The 19,154-nt window shown below is 38.7% G+C and overlaps 3 long non-coding RNA genes across 7 annotated transcripts; all 3 read right to left on the minus strand.

The window, feature by feature from the left end:
• Positions 1 to 6,203: 6,203 nt before the first annotated feature.
• LOC102711374 lies at positions 6,204 to 10,146 on the minus strand. Its single transcript, XR_001551055.2, has 7 exons — positions 10,043 to 10,146; positions 9,251 to 9,698; positions 9,016 to 9,157; positions 8,530 to 8,686; positions 7,910 to 7,963; positions 7,384 to 7,831; positions 6,204 to 7,308 (listed from the first exon to the last, which is right to left on the minus strand). It is a non-coding gene; the product is annotated as an uncharacterized LOC102711374 (long non-coding RNA).
• A 1,146-nt stretch (positions 10,147 to 11,292) lies between these two features.
• LOC121055288 lies at positions 11,293 to 14,759 on the minus strand. Of its 4 annotated transcripts, none has more exons than XR_005812404.1 (6): positions 14,574 to 14,598; positions 14,442 to 14,483; positions 14,266 to 14,360; positions 12,918 to 14,180; positions 11,965 to 12,039; positions 11,293 to 11,382 (listed from the first exon to the last, which is right to left on the minus strand). It is a non-coding gene; the product is annotated as an uncharacterized LOC121055288 (long non-coding RNA). The 4 variants fall into 4 exon arrangements; XR_005812403.1 differs by having other exon boundaries at positions 11,965 to 12,045; XR_005812406.1 differs by having other exon boundaries at positions 11,965 to 12,045; positions 14,330 to 14,360; positions 14,574 to 14,588.
• Positions 14,760 to 15,501: 742 nt separating this feature from the next.
• Positions 15,502 to 18,527, minus strand: LOC121055289. Of its 2 annotated transcripts, XR_005812408.1 has the most exons (5): positions 17,991 to 18,527; positions 17,299 to 17,910; positions 16,043 to 16,133; positions 15,722 to 15,798; positions 15,502 to 15,523 (listed from the first exon to the last, which is right to left on the minus strand). It is a non-coding gene; the product is annotated as an uncharacterized LOC121055289 (long non-coding RNA). The 2 variants fall into 2 exon arrangements; XR_005812407.1 differs by lacking the exon at positions 15,502 to 15,523 and having other exon boundaries at positions 15,537 to 15,798.
• Positions 18,528 to 19,154: the final 627 nt, after the last annotated feature.

Below are 19,154 nucleotides of genomic sequence, written 5' to 3' on the forward strand. Positions count from 1 at the left end.
CTGTCTCAAATGGTAATCTTTTGTTGTTCAGGTGCAAGTGTAGACACAAACTCCAACTCCAGCACACAATCGGTATGGTGAGACAGATAATCGTGACTGACGTACACGAACAGTTCCGCCTCCGGCAGCTAATGAAGAGATGTCCCGGGACAACATTCGTGAAGCTAAAGAAGCACTTGCCTCAAGTGGCCGGCAACAAGAACACGTTAACAGGCAGGATCAATTAAACCACCAATTTGCTTGAAAACCTAAGTATGTTAAGACAACAATTACATGGTTGTTATTTTTGTTGTTCCATTTGACCGTACTTATTACTCCTATTTTTGCAACGTGAATAAGCTCATATTTCTTGTGCTGCGCTGAACAATGTTACTTTGGAAGTAGGTTTGCTTTCTGGTTGCCACTGATTCTGAATTAAGGTTGCCTCCCTCCGTTGACCATGTGTGATTTACTGATTTAACCTACTTGGTTAATCAATGGCTATGATTATTCATCAAGTTAGTAGAGCAACTTGGTTTTGCAGTCGCTTCAGCTGTTGGGATGATCGACCCAACTGAATGGTGTTGTTTAAGCATGTTTTGCTCCCTGTAATACGAAATTGATTGTTAGTGCCATGCATGTGCTATTGACATACAATTTTTACCATATCTTCCAATCAGTGCTGAAACGTAGACCACTAAAGAAGTATCGGCCTATAAACATTTTTTTGCTACAGAATAATGTCAATAAGTCTTAGAAGTGCAGTATTCTATTATTTTGTTATACAATCAATTCACATGTAATAATGTGTTGTTTTTTGGCAACTTGTATACTTTATTTATTGTGATCAGGCCATTGCTGATGTATGCCTTTTTATACAGTTATATTTTTCTTCATATATTATCATCATTTCATGTCATTTTTGTTATTAAAGGTTGGTCCGACTCCTGCTCTTATCAAGGCTGAAGTACATTGGTGTGCCCAAAGAGGCAATGTCTCAGAGAAAGATAGAGTCCTGAACACAGTCAAAGGGTAACATAATTATCATGCAATCTTTTTTATTTTTTGTTCCTTTTTTTAATGTTTTTATTTTTCTTTGTTTATGGACTAATTAAGTTTCAGATACATGTAACTATTGTGCCAAAATTATCAGTTTGGTGCAACTTTAGATAGAAACTTCAGAAAACTGCATCAATAGTGTATGATTTATCAGAAAGATGCAACTTTATTTGTTCAAAAAGTTTTGCGTCCACATGTCATACAAACCTGATGTTGTAAGTTGGACCCACATATCATACATACGAAAGGGATAAAGTTGCAGTTTATGATAAATCGTTTGCTATTATTGCAGTTTTATGAAATGCCAATATAAAGTTGTAGCGAATTGATAGTTTTGACAGAATAACTACAGTTTTTTGAAATTTACTCTCTGAAAGTTGTCTTACAATCTGCTTACTTCTCTTGCTTATGCAGTATATTAAACAAACTGACACCAGAAAATTTCGATCTACTCAAGGGCCACCCAACTAATGGAGGTTGGCCTTACTACTGCTGATATTTTAAAGGTTCACTGGCTTTTAACTCTCTGGTCTCAAGCTTCCTTTTCTAGCTAGCTTTTGTGATTAATCTATCTTTTGCTTTTGGTTCAGGATGTTATTTCCCTCGTATTTAAGAAGGTTGTTTTTGAACCCACCTTCTGTCCAATGTACGTTCAGCTTTGTTCTGATCTCAATGAGAAGCTCCCATCGTTCCCTCAAGAAGAACCAGATATCAAAGTGATTACATTCAAACGTGTGTTGTTCAACAATTGTCAGGAAGCATCTGAAGGTGCTGAGGGCCTAAGGGCTGAAATTGCAAAATTTACTGGCTGGCTCTTTCCTCAAGAATGATGTCCCTATCTCACTATCTCTGGTCAAGAATATGTCTGAACATGGACATGAATCTATCAGTTTCATGGTTTGGAAGTGACAGTTTCTGCTTAAAGGAAACGTTGGTGTAGCCAGCCATGTTTATTTATGCCTAAGATTTGCTGATCCCAGTGGTAATCATATTTCTTGAAACATTTCTTTTCCAGAATTCAACCAACATATTTTGTACTAAGACATCAAGTTGTTCCAGGTTTCTTTAAGAGTGTTGAGTTCTCATTTAATGTGACTGAAGATACCAGTCTTTTGTTGCTGTGGAAATGGATTGATGATATTTTAGTATACCTGGTTTCTATCTGTTTGTTACTTTTCTATATTTTTATTTTGTTTTGAACCCTCCTTTCTCACAAGAGTTGCAGTGATTTGGTTGTTGCTTATCCATAAGCGGCGCGCGATAGCGCGCCCCAATCTTTAGTTGTACTAAAAACTCATGAGAATCTAGAGCTCATACAAACAAAAGAGGCATTCAATTAGATGTTGGTGGGAGATGTAATCCTGTTATTGTAATTGCATACCCCTAGGACTATGAAGAACATATTATCATACAAGTCATCTTAATTTAGATGCAACTTCCGGTGAGAGACAGCCTAACACTAATGCATGATCATCAGTACCAAAAAACATTTAAGAGTCTGCTGACATATTCTCTTCATCTCTTGTGATGTCAGAGTAAAGAAATGACTAATGAGTGTTGTTCTCTTGCATGTTCTTGTACAAAATCGGAAAATTGCAGCCACTTGCCATTGTTCTAACCGCAGAACAGTCTACTCTTAAAAGAATATTTGATTTGACACTTCCTCTTATATGTCTTTTTTTGGGGGGGGGGGGCGTGGTGGTTCATGGGGATTAAGAAGAGAGGTGAAATTAAATGGAGGATGGTTCTGATTGGTGGAGAAATTAAGTAAGAAATGGTTGTGATTGGATTAGATAAGGGAGTAGCTTTCTTTTTATTATTTGTGTTACATCACATTAGATGAAAAAGTCAAAACATTGGTTCAGAAGAGATGCCATAGATTCAACTCAGGCAGGATAAATCATTGCAGCTTACCGGTGAGTTCCTTCTTACCAAATCCAAGTGTTTTCTCTATGTCTTCCATTTCATAGCAAATGCCATAGTCATTTAACATATAGTAAATAGTGCTATTACCATCCATTCTAATCATAAATTTCAATAGAACTTCTCTCTGATACTTAATCATAAGAAATCGGAGCAGTCAGTGTTAGAGAGTGTTGGGCACAAATCGTAGAGTAATTGATAGCACTTACAGAATTCCGAGCCTTCATGTCCTAGAAGCAAGGAAGAGGTGCCCGTGGAAGAGATCATATCGACTAAGTGATACATTAAATCCCACTAATTGTACTTGTGCCACAATCAATTCGAACAAAAACGCCAAGTTTGAATTGATGTACTGTTGACAACACAAAGATGTGATCTCAATAATTTCAACCAAAATGTAAAGGATTTCATATCTTTCATGTACATCTAGAGTAAAAATCTACACCTTGTTAGCAAAGCGCCTCCCATATGGTGTTCTTGTGAGCTGGCATTTGTTCTTCTTCGCCTCCTGAATGTCAAGCACCTAACAAATTTCCACTCTAGAAGTTTTTAGGGAAATCACTTCAGGATTATAATTTGTACCACATTAAAAACTAGGCAAAATAGAAAGGAATTTTCACATATTTTCACAGGATAACAAGATAAATGAATGCTCACCGGCAGCATGATGGGGTCGAGGGCATGGTGGATGGAAGCGGGGTAGCCGCCAGAGTCGACGGCTAACGCCAGAATTTGGATAATTGCCATTAGAGATTAAACTGTGATTAAAGACCGAATCGGACAGGAAACAGGGCAATTGGATAGAAGACCAGGTGGAATACAACTCGAATCCAGCTGATGGAGTCTAGATCGGATAAGAAATAGAGTCCGATTGGGTCTAGAATGTTACCGATAGATTCGGGAATAATCAGAGTCCGTGTAATTCCGATCGGGACTTGTGTGTTAGAGATAGAATCTACATAGGAGTTTGTTATTTCTTTTTATCTAGTAGAAGTCGTATGTTGTGTCCAACACGGTCTAGCATCCACCCGAGGGTATAAATGTGAAGATGATTTATAAGGACCCCGGGCACACATATTCATACTCCGGATCTAACTAACCTAACCAGATAAGAATCCGTTACTAACTAGTAATGCTCGGACTTTAATTAAATATAAAAATCCTAAACAAACTCTAAAATAAAGCCTAATTAATCTACACGGACTCACAACTAACACCGAATCTATCTCTACACCCAGGGCCCAACCGGACTCGGGTTCCTATCCGATTCAAACTCCATTGGTTGCATCCATGCCACGTCCAATTTCCTGCCTCTAGCCGATTCGTCCTTTCTTGTCCGATTCAGTCCTTAGTTGTGTTTCAATCCATAACGATAATTTGCCAAAATCTGGCGTTAACAGATAGTCGATCGGCTTGTTTTACCGTTCATCTTGTCAGTTGCAGGATCAAATTGACTGCGGCTGCGCATTCTAAGATTTAGGTCCTGCACTAGAGCATTCTGAGAAACGACTCCCAGGCCTACGTGTGTGATCGCTGTTATTTTCAACATCAACGACTCCATTACTGGGGCCGGCGGCCACATCACCATCTTACCCTACCCGCCTGAGCCGTATCTCAGCATTGCAGAAGAACATTCCTCACGCCCCTTCAAGAAGAAGGCCCCTAGGTAGCGCCGAGGACGACCGTAGAGAGGAACCGGAGGCTGGAACGCAGGCGCGCCGACTCTACGACCGAGACATGAGCCATGGCGCCCGGGCCGGCTAGCACGGTGTTAACACCAGATTTTGGGTAATTGTCGTTATGGTTTAATGCGCGATTAGAGGTCGAATCAGACAGGGACAGGAAAAGAGAATCGGCCGGAAGAACATGCCGAAGACGATACGAATTCAACCGATAGAGTTTGAATCGGACAAGGATTGGAGTCCTATTGGGACCATAGACAGAGATAAATTCGATACTAGTCAGAGTCCGTGTAAATTAGTTTGTTTTTATCTTAGAGTTTGTTTAGGATTTTATATCTAATTAGAGTCCGAGTGTGATAGGTTAGTTGCTAATGCGGATCCATATCTAGTTAGGTTAGTTAGATTTTGGGATATAAATAGGTGATCCCGTAGCTTTGTAAAAACAACAACCAGTTCATCAATTCAACTTCGGCGCATCGCCAACCTTTTCAACAAAGCGAGCTCTCGTTGCAAGGTTTGTTAGCTTCGCAATGTAAGTTCGTGTTCATCAAATCCGTCGATTGGCTAGAATAGAACAGGACTATCTTGATTAAGTTCGATCTCCTGCCTAGCTAGTCGACGGTTTATCTGAGTTCTTGTTATTACTTTGATCTATTCGTAGTTTGAAGTAGTGATAGGTTCTCGATCAAGTCCTCGTGAGTTCCTTTATTCGATCTATCAATATGAATTTGTTCAACTTGATTTTGTCTTGGTTTGGTCCGATCAATCTAGTTGACCAAATTTGTATTGTCAGATTGGGTTGAGTACTCGTGAGGGCTTATCGCTAGAGTTCTAGCCAGCATTATCCCAAGTAATATGTCGGTTTATTTGTTAGACTTGTCGATCTTTACGCTTCCTATAGTTATATCGTGCTTAACTGCATACTGTCTCGGTTAGGTTCGATCTATGTACGTTTGGTTCGATCCGGCTATAGGAACACGTCTGATTGGCTAAGATTAGTATATAGATTAACAAATTATGCTGGTTTGGTATTTGATTACTCATGCGTTGCAATGTTTTACTGATTCTATGCATGGTTACATTTAGATCTGAACTGTCTTGGTTTAGTCCGATCTTCTAGGTCTACTGCGAGCATGTTTGTGTTTAGTTAATATTGTTTGGTACTAGTAGCCACTATATCAATCCAGTTTACCTTAAATTCCATATTTAGTCTCCTATCGACGGCTGGTTGTGTGAATAAGCATCAGATCGATCCGATCGGCTGGTTAATCTTAAGACTGTCTCGATTAAGTCCGACCTTTTAAGATTAATTGGCCGATTGAGCTATTTGGTGATTATCCTACTCCTGATTTAGCCGATCGGGCATATTTTTGTTCATCATCACGAAATTCCTATAAAGCTGATTGTCTAGCTCATCGGCTAGGGTCCTGAAGCGGTATCGGCTATCTGGCCAATAGCGATTTTGGTTTAACTAATTTTATATGTTATATCTTGTCAGTTACAGGATCAAACAGACTGACACGCCTAGCAATCCAAGAATTTAGGTCCTGCACTGTAGTGGTATCAGAGTAACTCCCAGGCCTTCGTGTGTGATACGTTGTTATTTTCAGCGTCAACACGAAGAGGAGGTCGGCGGCTAGCGCTCGCAGCGAGGGTGACGCCCGAGGCGAGCTCGGAGTTGCGCTCAACCGTCTTTCTCTCCCTAGAGACCCTCTCGACAGCGGGAGGGCGCTGACTTTTCTCCACCTCCCCTCCCTATTCCTCTTCTGCCACGCATGCTTCCGCCCTAAGCCCCTGACCATGCTCCTCCTCTCCCATCTCCGACTCCGCTTTCTCCTCCTCCTAGGGCTCGGTCTCCTTATCTTCATCCTTGGTGGAGGCAGGTGGATCCATGGGTTGGCATTAGAGGCCATCGGCAACGCGGAGAAAGTGAGGTAGGGTCGGGTGCGGAGAGAGGAAAGCGAGGGCGGTGAGGGTTGGGTGCACGCGATATTTTTTCCGGGGTGGGATCCAGCAGACAAGTGGAGGGACTCTCATCCATCCATCCATCCACCTCCCTAGCCCGCCACCCTTATGTATTACTAGATATTAGGGGCACCAGTGGCGTGCCACCTGTGTATATCATTTTTTTTCCTGCTATCCATTTATATGGTACAAAATTTAACAGGATTGAATTAATTTGGACATCATATAATTAAAATGAGAAGCTAACTGGGTTCCATACAAACTTTATTATACTTCCATTCTCACCAGTGACAAGTCACTCCATTGCTACCAGGAAAAAAACAATGACAATTCATGCATATCTAATTTACTAACCATGTGTGCATGCACTTACAGACACCTATTAATCAGCAATAAGGTTTCAGCACGTATAGGTCTGGGTCATCCCTAAATTCTGTGAAATATGCATATAAATCACTTTATTTTCACTTCAACATTGGTGAGCAAGTGAGGTCCAGCTCAAAGTTAGATATGCAGTGAGAAATGAAAATTAATGTTATCAAATATAGATTAAACTGCCTGATACAAACAGTATTAGGCAAGGTACACAGGAACATGAAAAACATTAACATAGTGCTCACAGAAATGATCATTATATCTAACTTGGATTATCAATCCATGGGACCTGCCATTTTCCCTTGTAGTTAGGGTTCTTAATTTTCTGTACACAGAAGCATGTGAGAAAAATTACTACCAAACGTGGCAATCAGAAGCTAATCAGTAAAAAAAAACATACCTTGTGTTTCCATCGTCCCCTGTACTCTAGGTTTGGTATCATCTAGGTTTCCATACACCATCGTTGCCATCATCCCATGACTCAGGCTGATTTAATATATAAAAAAAGAAAATACATGTCATACTATGTTATTTTTATTACACATCATAGAGCCATTAAAGTCATAGTGGATTCAATATTGCTAATAGAAGATAGGAAATGTGAATGTGTGAGGATGTTCCTAATGAAAAAAGCTTGAATAGGTAAGATGTAACCTTTGTCTGCACTCGGTTCTTCTCATAATATAAAGAACATATGATTCCATATAAATAATGTTAATTAATGCATTTCAATAAATTAATATGTCAATGAAATTCTTGAATACTAGAAGCTGGATTTGTAGGATAGCTCTAAGTACAAAACTTTTTGTCCGTTGGATCAGGAATCTCTTTTGGAATAGAGTCGTGGCCTGGAAAAGGTAGGTGAAAGATTACTCGACAGGCTTGGTTTATAATCAATGTACACCAGGAAATATGAAATTGCAGACCTCTGGTTTAACTTCATCCGGATCTTCAATATATTCCTCATGCCAGTCTTTTGGCTGCAAGTAAAGACAATTATAAGAGAAGCTTTTGCTGAAATTTCTTAGGATGGCATTTCTGAGTTCAGCAATATGTAGATTTGGCATAAAAATGATACCATGGATTCCATTTAGCAGTAATTTTAATCTTGATCTCCAGGTTACTGATATGTAAAAGAAATCAATAGTCCAAGCTAAGTATTAGGTTCCATGCCAAGTCAATTTGCCAGCACCTCAAATGAGGGAATATATTGATGAATAATATTTAGTCCCATCACAGGAAAGAACACTTGATAGACATTATATTTCTTCAGGGAGGAAAAAACAGTGAGTTCCTGAGGCTTGATAGTAAGTGCTGGAACTGACTACTTAAACCCAAAAGACAATCATTTGAATTATGAATCACCCATAGGGAATTATCTTAATTACTGTTTCACAATATTGTTCTCCATATTGCCTTTCCTTTGCAGCATGTGTGTTCTCATGTGTTTGTTGGTGCATTCAAAATTGCAAAAAACGAATGCAGCAGAAGCACAAATTCATGCTCGATGTCCAAAATAACAGATGCAAAATCAACTGTGCCATACCTGAACAATATGTATCCTAAGAAGATTCTCGTATGCATGGTGATCTCGGCTAATGTACAGCAGCTCTTTCCCTGTTGCCTCCAACATAGGCTTCACTAAATCATCTTGAGCTTGCAGAACTTCAATTCGGGAATCTTTGAACTGCCTTGAGTGTTCACTACACCAAATGCAATGAAATTAGAGAACCGTATTTTGAATTAGTTTACTATGAATAACTAGTAATGTGCTCGTGCTAACGCTACGGTACCATAATGTGTTTATAATATATTATAAAATAACAACATTCAAAGTATCTTTTCAAATATGAATTGCTCAATTATAAAATATAATTTAGCACGAGTAACCATAGAGTAGAACATGAGCAAGTATTAGCAATAGTAACATAAAACACGATGCAGATGCGATAATGGAAAATATGATAGCTATCGTCTATTTGCTCAAAACAATATATGGCAGTGCCAGAAGTAGGTATGCCACAATTAATACCTTGCACCATATTTGACTTGTTAGAGATCATCACATAGTACCTAGCAACGGCTCGGACTTCTCCTAAAAAAACTAAATGAATGGAGGCAACAAGATCTTCAATTCTCAGAGGAGCATGCCTAGCAGCATACTGAAACAAGGCCTGCATATACAAAACATGATAAAATCATGGCTTCAGGTCATGAATGAGATCGTATTTTTCCCAAGAAAAATGCATTCTCAAGTGCCCACTTACTTTCGAGTGGCTGTCAGCAAAAGCACGAGCACGGTTGGGCTTTCCAACAAACTGCAGCTCACTAAGAGCATGGTCATAGAGAGCCCACTACCATCTCTAATTTTTGTCCAGCTCAGGAAGAGCTAGCTTATAGCTTACCAAGTACAAAAGGTTGGTTGTAAAATGTCAGAGATTAAAACATCCTACACGTTTTCTAGCACCTCTTCCAGCTACAAACCGGCGCTACCCCCTCAAAAAAGGTGTTATAGCCTGGCGACAATATAGTCGCCCACTCTTCTCTCCCCCCTCAATCATTACACTGCCACATAGGAATAATATGAGCTAGCAATTTTTGGAGCTGATGAGTCAGCCTTATTGTACCTGCTCTAATCTCCATCTTCCCATCCACACATTTCACTTTTCCATCTCTGACAGCAAAGTGAAGAAGATTCCCTGGCCGCAGGTTTGACTGTTCAACCATGTAACAAATAAGTTAATGCTTCGAACTGATTAATTCAGGGAAGGACTTACAGTGCAGGAAGGCACTTCTGATGTTACTACATAGGAATGTTACTACATAAGCATAACATCATAGCACTTCCAGAAAGGGTACACAATGAATCTAATCATGCAGTGATTTAAGATTTTTACGCGAATGCAGTGGTTTAATATCAACAACAAAAGCTAGGAGCACCATCTGGAAGCAACTCTTATGCAGACTTAGACCCTTAAAGATAGGGGAACCATGAAGACATAGAATCCTATATGATTATTACTCTTTTTTTTAATGTAAGCTGCATTACACAACAGTACCTTCTGAATGAATTCATTGTCCAAGCTACCAAACACAACTGGAGGATCATCAGAAGTAGTCACTTCATGTCTAGGCTGAAGAACATGCACTTCATGACAGGGCTTTCTGCACCTCAGCAGACACTTTCTTTGGGGGCTTTTCTGCATGAAGATTTGCGAGTTGCGACTATGCCCTTCTTGGTGTAGTAGTCAAACACCTAGAGTAAGGAAACCATTCCAAAAATTAAAACTGAAAAGGCAGCAACTGCTTTACATAATGAAAGATAAAAAACAATAGAGCTTCCGCAACAAAATTCAGGATTAAAAATAATAATCAGGAAGTTAAAGTTCCCAGATTGAAACGTCAGGCAAGACATATAACTGCATTATACAGTCATGCATATTAAGTATGAAATATTAAGAGCTCTAACACATGAATTTTAAACGATGTGGAATTTGTAGGCAAAAATAATGTCTATGAACAAAATATTCATGCGTAATCAAACAGAGTACTACAAGCAGAGACCAAGTATGAACTGAAGCAGAGTACATGCGCATGGTGCAATCTTTAAGCTGACTATCAAACAGATTACTACTATCAAACAGAGCTTTTTAATTTTGAAACAAGCAGAGTACTATAACAACAAAAAGGGAAATTATGGTACAGGCGCATGGTGCAATCAAACAATATATGAACCGAATCTAGTAGAAGTAATGAAAATGATACAAATCTGACATGCATGCGAGACCAAGTATTCTGGTGTGACTTACATCATCAATTCCAGAAGTCTTAGGAGGAGCAAATTTTGTATGGTAAGATCTACCACTTGATGGGTGGATCCAACGACCAGTAATTTGTTCTTCCAATATTGAATCATCAATTGCAAAGTTTGGACAACATTTCATCAAGCACCCATTTTTTTTTCAATAAGTGATAAAATGATAGAATCTATCCATTATTTAGACAGCGCTAATAATAAAAGGAAGCTATATTTTTTCTAGTGATGCATATTGACCACAGAACTCACCTTTTGTGCTTGAACAACAGTTCTAGGGTAACCGTCAAGGATAAAACCTTTCTGGCATGAAGTTTTCTTCATGGCTTCATCAATAATCCCAAGAACCAAATCGTCAGAAACAAGCTCTGCCTAGAAGATAAGGAAAGAAACAAAGGAATCAAGAAACCCATCTCTTCTGGTTATAATTTGCTATCTTTCTGTGTTTCTTGAACCGTACCTTGTCCATAGCTTGTTTAGCCTTAATCCCAAGTGGAGTTTTAGCAGCCACAGCAGTTAAATGGCACAAGAAAAATTCATACTTAATCAACGGTGACTGTGTACCCTTTCCACAGCCAGGTGGACCTAAAAAATTTGTAAGGCAAAGGATGTCAAAATTGTCTGTCTTACCATTCTTGAACATCAATTGAAAAGCTTTCTGCCCAGGATGCCTAATAAACTATCCTGTGTTTATTTCTATCTTCGCATTGCCTCACCTCTGTCGATGTCAACAGAACCCTATCCTTATGCACATAAGTCCAGAGATGAAAAAAAGAGCAGATACAAGGGAGCGGACACAAGGATTAGTTTAAGTTAAAAACAGGCCACGAGCAACGTGAGGCTAGTAATTGTGCACGTGCAAGGCACGTTTTGATCCATATGAAATAAAACCAAGCACAAAATTATGTTCATCTTTTTAAGCTGCACAGTGAAATATCATCTTTGTCAAAACATCCTCTTTAGAATTTCTGAAAGTACACATAACCCACCATAGATGACCAAATGCTATCTATTAACGGATATGTAAGTTTCATATTTATTAATTCCATTTGAAGTAATTTATGGCACCACCGTAATGAGTTTTCAAAACAAGCAACTGCAATGAGCTTTCAAAACATGCAATTCAGTCAATTAATTTATTAAAATTGTATGATTAAGAAAACTTACGTATGTAAACATGTACATCAAGATGGCAAATAGAAGTGTTCAAAAGCAAATCAGCTCATGCATAAACCAGTATAACTGCAACTAAAAAACACTATGATTAGCCAGGATGATCTGGATACAAAATTGCAGGCATCTGCAAAAATGCTTCAAACAGTAATGACCAAGTGACAATCTCCAATGAATTTTGTTAATCAAATAGTAACCATATATGCTCAATTGATACGGTCTCTAATCGAAGTATGTCAAGCAGCATTGTATTTGCATCTGTGCAGAAATAAAAGAGGGGGAGGGGGGACGGGTAAATAGATCTATCAGAGTAACTGTTACAATTTGCCATCAAGATTACATGATTTTCATCATAAAATTTACTGCTTACATGACAATTCTATTTATGTCTAAGAATAAAACCATGCAATCCTCTGCTGCATTTAAAATTTGTATCTACTGAAAGTTAGAGGTTGCACTACCAACTAAATAGCACATAGAACCTTCTTTCTAGCTGAATTAATTTTGACATATAGGAATAGGACTAAAAATAGGAGGAAAGAGTTTAAACTAAGTACACTTTCACCTATCATCTAGGATGTTCAAGTCCAGGTGATACTGCCATGATGGTTTGATTTCAAAGCATTTGTAAACCATTTCCTCTTAATAAATGATGCCAACTTCATGATGGTTTTTAAATCATGTGTAATGTATCACAATATATAGTTAAACTGGAAAAAAGCTTGAAGTTACTAGAAGCGAAAACCATGAAACCAGTCTTTTATACTGCCTCCAAACTTTTTTGTATGATGTTGGCTAGCCAACGTCAAACATTAGCACATGGAGGGAGTAATACTTTTAAGACTACCAGTGTAATTGTAGCCAGCCTGCCAATGTGTTTTTCAGGTACCATCTTTTGCTTAAGCAACATACAATCAACTATGGAAGAAAGAGCGGTCAATACTCACATGAGTTCACACTTGCACGGGGTTTCCTCAAGCAGCTGGTGCACCAAACAGGGACGAAAAGACCAAACCATACTGTTACGTAGGGTTTCAAGAGCTCAAGAATAGGGACAATAGCATATAAAAATTAGATTAATAAAACACTGATCCGAATTTGTGTCTCTGCAAGCATAAAGTAGTGGCAGATTGGTATGAAAGCACCATTCACATCTGCCGCTGACGTGCAGCCTTTGATGATGTCAAAAGGAGTTTCCTCTTGTTGATAGTATGGATGGAGGTTGTATAAAACATTCAATGCACAGGTCCATCAAAACCCATTGTTAATTTTTAAAAAATTCAAATTGTCAACGATATTAATTCTATATGGATGTACACTACAATACTCTTTAATAATTTGACCAACACATCAACACCATTACTGCTGCTTGAACTTAATTGTACAAACAGCCACCATTTAGCTGCTCTAGTTTGAAGGTATTCCGTGTTTAAGCAAAATAACTGAGGAACCTAACGACCGAGCCATCAATAGGACACAACTCTACTGATAGAAATGTAGATATTCAAGACAGAAATGGTTATCACGCTTTTTGAAAGAGTAACAACCATGGTTAGTACAATTGACAGTAAATAGAAACCGATACTAATTGGTGAAGCAAACCAATTTAATGAGGAATTATCTTGGTAAAGTTAGAAGAAAGATGATGACTCCATTCTCAAGCAGCACTAACGTAAGATGTTCTCAACTGCTCTTAGGTAGTAAAGTTAAAAATTTCGAAAAGACATAATAAATAGACATGACTCTGGTAATAAATCAGTATGGAGTTCCTGGCGTGGTCTCAAGAAAGAATGAGTTTATTCAGGGTTTTGAGATCCTTGATATTCTTTATCCAAGCATGATTAACCCACAATGTCAGCTTATGTTAGCTTAAATATGCCTACTTGATATTGTTCAAAGGGAGCAAGTTTTGACTAAACAAAAAAAAATAGCTAATATAATCGCTTCAAAAAAGTAGCTACTTGCACACAACATGTCACATGTTCCTCCCAAAGACAAGTCAGACGCTAAGGGCTAAAAAGACCAATCAACAGTAGTCTGCAGGACAGAGAACATAAAATCTTCCCACAAAAGAAAAAGCAAAGGCCAAGGTGGGATTAAAATAGTTAATTTACTAAAAAAAACTAATTACCTCACAAAGTAAAAGAAAACTTATGAAATATGCAATGGTATCATGAGCTTTTCCTCAGTTTTTCTCCCAGACAAAGTACCTATAAATTATATGCGAACACTATCAGTTGAAACTAAAATATATATACTTTGAAAATATAGAGAGGAAAAAATGCTACTGGATACCTTCAACACAAATGCATGACAGAAGATTTTCAGTGCAGTAGGTAATTTGTTAGACTTATGTTACCTTGAGGAAGGGCAGGTATCACTGCAACTGTCTGTTAAGAGGTAAGCATCCTTAGATGAAGACAAACAAGGAAGCTGACTGTAATAAAGCATGAAAGAAACAGCAGCAACACCTGTATGGCTGCATAAAACTGGTCCTTCATCTCTAGAAATACCTGCATTGAGATGTCATTTAACGAATTAACAAAATAAAATTCAAGTTAATTTTCTACAGGAAAACAAAAGAAAACTAGAAAAAAAAAAACCCGCGCATTGCCGTGGGAGCAAGAAAAACATAAAGACCATGTAGAGATCCAAAGTGGCAAGCAAAATGGTGAATCTGCATGTATGATTATTGTAGACACCATCATTAGTACTGAGTACTAAGTTCACGCGGCAAGCTGACTGTAATAAAGCATGAAAGAAACAGCAGCAACACCTGTATGGCTGCATAAAACTGGTCCATCTCTAGAAATACCTGCATTGACATGGCATTTAAAGAGTTAACAAAACAAAATTCAAGTTAATTTTCTACAGGAAAACAAAAGAAAACTAGAAAAAAAAACCGTGTGTTGCTGCGGGAGCAAGAAAAACATAAAGACCATGTAGAGATCCAAAGTTGCAAGCAAAATGGTGAATCTGCATGTATGATTATTGCAGACACCATCATTAGTACTGAGCACTAAGTTCACGCGGCAAGCTGACTGTAATAAAGCATGAAAGAAACAGCAGCAAACCTGTATGGCTGCATAAAACTGGTCCATCTCTAGAAATACCTGCATTGACATGGCATTTAAAGAGTTAACAAAACAAAATTCAAGTTAATTTTCTACAGGAAAACAAAAGAAAACTAGAAAAAAAAACCGCGTGTTGCTGCAGGAGCAAGAAAAACATAAAGACCATGTAGAGATCCAAATTTGCAAGCAAAATGGTGAATCTGCATGTATGATTATTGTAGACACCTTCATTAGTACTGAGTACTAAGTTCACTTGACCACACAATAGATGCAAATTGCAAATAGAGCTTAACTCGTGCCCCCCCCCCCCCCCCCCCCCAAAACAAAAAAGGATGCCAAATCGCCTTACACTATAGTCTGAACAGACACACAGGCTCTTTTTCTAAACAGAGGCTTAACTGGGCAATGGTTAAAATTCATCTCACAAATAGAGTGCAACAGTCAATCTTGTATCCTGTTCTTCTGTCTTCAATATTACCCTGCGCTATTCAAGGTAACCATGAGTAATATTGTTGCTGTTAATCTAAAATATTTTTGGAAGTAGGCTGATGTATATAGTTTAGTAAGTCAATTGATGGAATATATATTAAAATTATTGAACTGGCGATGGAACACATGAAGATTAATGTTGTTCAGGTATAATTTAGTTACATGTTGAAGCAACCGAACTTAAATACCTGTAAGCAGCTCAGTATCTGTGTTGAGATCAATCTCCATTTCCATTTTGGCATAGGCAAACTCATATTAAATGTCCCTTCAAATTCAAATTCAAATCATGATGACTTCAAACAGTGAGAAGGTACATATTCAGAACTTTAATCCCTATCCAGCATCTCTATTGACGTTAATCTCCATTTCCATTTATTAAATTAAAAGGTAACATGTGAATGACTGAATCATCTGAAAATTCATCTAGCATTGCAGCACGACTTAACAAAATGGGAGAAAATGACGCATAGTAAAACATAAGATTGGAGGTTTCAGAATAATGATTGAACCTGGTGCAGCCAAAGTTCCCAACAATGTTCAATGGCTTATAGACTTGGTGGAAGTGGTGTCCATGAGCTCACAGCATTTTGAAGAAGAAAGCTGAAAGCAAAACCAAATGTCCCAAAACAGTCAATTTAGTCACTAACACAATGAAATCGGAGTGTTAAAGCATTGCATATACTATATGTTATATAAGTTGTTGGTATAGCTAAAGTTGAGCCAAGTCTAATTCAAAAACAGAAAAAAATGTATATTGCTTAAGCACCACAAATACAAATAATAATTACCGAGACATGTACTGTTAGAAGTAGATTTTCTGAACTAAGTCATCTTTTTAAAAGGGGATATAACCTTATAGTACGGGTGCAGCTTTAAGAGAGATCCCACAAAATAAAATTATTACTATAAATCAACAAAAGGAAAATAATAGGCAAGGAAAAGAAGTGAGACATGATTAAAATCCATATTTATAAGGTAGATTAAGTCAACATGCGCAAATGACATTATGTAAATAATCATATTAATGACATGCAAGAACAGTAAAAACGCATAAGGTCACGAAGATGTACCATGACTATAGTTGTAAGATCTAAGAAAAGAATTCCTTAGATGTCAGATTATATAAAAAAAAAGGCAAACAGAAGTACCGATAATATGTAGACCAGAAATCTATTCAGTTGGAATTTCAATTTTTATGGTATAGAAAATAAGCCTAACATATTTCCTAGGTGATGCCTCCAAGTACGACAGTGATTGAAACATCGAAGATCTGATTCTTTTTAGCATTGGGTAAAACAGGAAGTGTTTGTCTAAAGTCCCCTCCAAGTACGACAGTGATGCCTCCAAATAGAATATCTCTAAATGTCATATCAACGGCTTCAAAGCAGTGCTTATGATTAACTGGTGCTTCATCCCAGGCAACCAGTTGAGAGCTAGAAATCAGTACGAAAGTCACTGGTGGTAGTCAGTGGTGGGCGTTTCCGACATTTTAGAGTAATAGATGCACTATGTAGCTGTTGTTGCTCTAGTAAAGAAGCAAAGTGGTAGCATCAGAACTAATTCTATACTTTAAATAATGCTATTAAGTGGCAAGTGCCACAAATTAATTTCACAAATGAGGCTAGACAGGTGAAACCGGAATATAGCATGTTAAATAAGGATTTCCTTAATAGGTGATAACTACATAGGCAAGCACACAAATGGGGCTGTCAAAGGTAACAATGGATATAGGAAGTACAAAGTGGATACATTGGTGTAGCCTTACCAAGGTGTTGAATAGACATACTTCATCGAACTGAACACGTAGATGGCAAATGAAAGCTTGTAGGAAAATAATCATCTTTGTTCAGCACAGGATTGAACAATGCTAATTTAAAAGGGAAACATTAGTATGAGCATAATTCAACACTAGTAATTTGCCCGTGCTAACGCCATGGTGACAGAATATGCTTGATAATGTATTATTTGTCAAATTTACTTTTATATAAAAATGCAATCAATATTTAAATCAATACATGTTTTGTATCAATTATAATTGACGCAAAATGTAATGGTATAATCTACCTAAAGATATTAAACATATGTGTTCATTACATTTGTGTTTATTCATGCCTACCACAGATTAATATATCTAGCTGATCCACATGTTGCCTTAGCAAATTTGCCTCATATTCTGTCAATCCATTGTAACAGCTACCAATACATGAGTTAAGAGTGACCAAATCAGTTGTTAAATAAAAATGAAGAGGCTGCTGCCATTGGGAATCCATGGGACCTGTACGACGGCTCAGATAAATTTGCATGGTTAACTTGGATGTTGGAAAGCCATCATGCACTTCAACCAAAACCAAAGTTGCTCATTGCACTCTCGAAGCTCCTGCACACCCATAACTTCAAATTATTTCAAGAGATAAATCTAGCTAAAATATAACAAAGAAAATGTATGAAGCTAGGTACCAACACAAATCACAAGGCATGAAGCGGGTGAAGTAACCAAATGTGAGTCTTTAGGACAATGGGAAGTAGGTGATTCAGAGTGGATGTATTTAGTTCCCCTAGCCGAGTTTGCGCCGAGCGACGTAGCAGCTTGCGGCGAACTGGTCCCTGGGCGGATGGCATGGTACCCGCCCTTGCGGTACCCTTCGACGCCCTCGTCCTCACCCCTCGCGACGACGGCGAGAGCGACGCCCGCGACATCCTCCCTCCTTCCCCTCCTCATCCTTTTCCTGGCTACCAGTCACCCTTCCTTCCCAAGATCTGGCCTGCGCGGGCACGCGCGTGCGTCGTTCCCCGGCGACCTCACCGGCAGCAGCGGCGGACACACGGTGCCGTGGCCCGTGGTCGGGGATGGGTGGCTTGGAATCGCGAGGGGAGACGACGACGGTGGTGATGGTGGTGGTGGTGGTGCCAAGTTTGGTTGGTTAGGGCGGCACTAATGAAGTGCGGTGGAGGGAGCAGCAGCGTCGGTCGGGGATCGGTGGAGGCGGCACAGTAGAGGCGCTTGCAGGCGAGGGAAGGACCTAGAGGTTAGAGCGGCGCAGTGGAGGCGTCTGCGAGCGAGGGGTGAGGGCGGCGCAGATGATCCCAGTCGTTGATTCCTAGATAGACTGATATGGGCTGTTGGATTTGAGGATGTAGAAGTGACGACGAGGACCTCACTTGGTGCACTATATGGTAGATCAGGAGAAATATGTACAATTATACAATAAATGTCACCCCAATTGGTCTAGGATAACAGAAATATGTTAGATAGGGCAGGGAATCATGCGCATAAATAAAACCATGAAACGAGAATTATTTATGGTAAAGATGCATCTCATGGTGTTTCTAAGAGAATGGTATAGTAAGTCTACATGTGTTGTACCGGTAGGCTGGATAGATTGTTGTCGCCGTACAAAACGCAGTGGAACTGAATTAAAACCTTTAGGGAAGTAAATATCCTTATATGCCGGTGTGCACCCTGAATACGAACATCACTGCTGCATCCAACATCTGTCAGCAACAAAGTAAGTTTGGACATTATACATGAGCTTAATAATAAACCATCAAGAGTAGTAGCCACATAGAATTATTATGTAGAACATTAGGAGTAAACATCAGGAAAACTGGCCATACCACGAG

The sequence above is a fragment of the Oryza brachyantha genome, chromosome 9 (assembly GCF_000231095.2).
Source record: "Oryza brachyantha chromosome 9, ObraRS2, whole genome shotgun sequence".
Taxonomy (NCBI): Eukaryota; Viridiplantae; Streptophyta; class Magnoliopsida; order Poales; family Poaceae; genus Oryza; species Oryza brachyantha.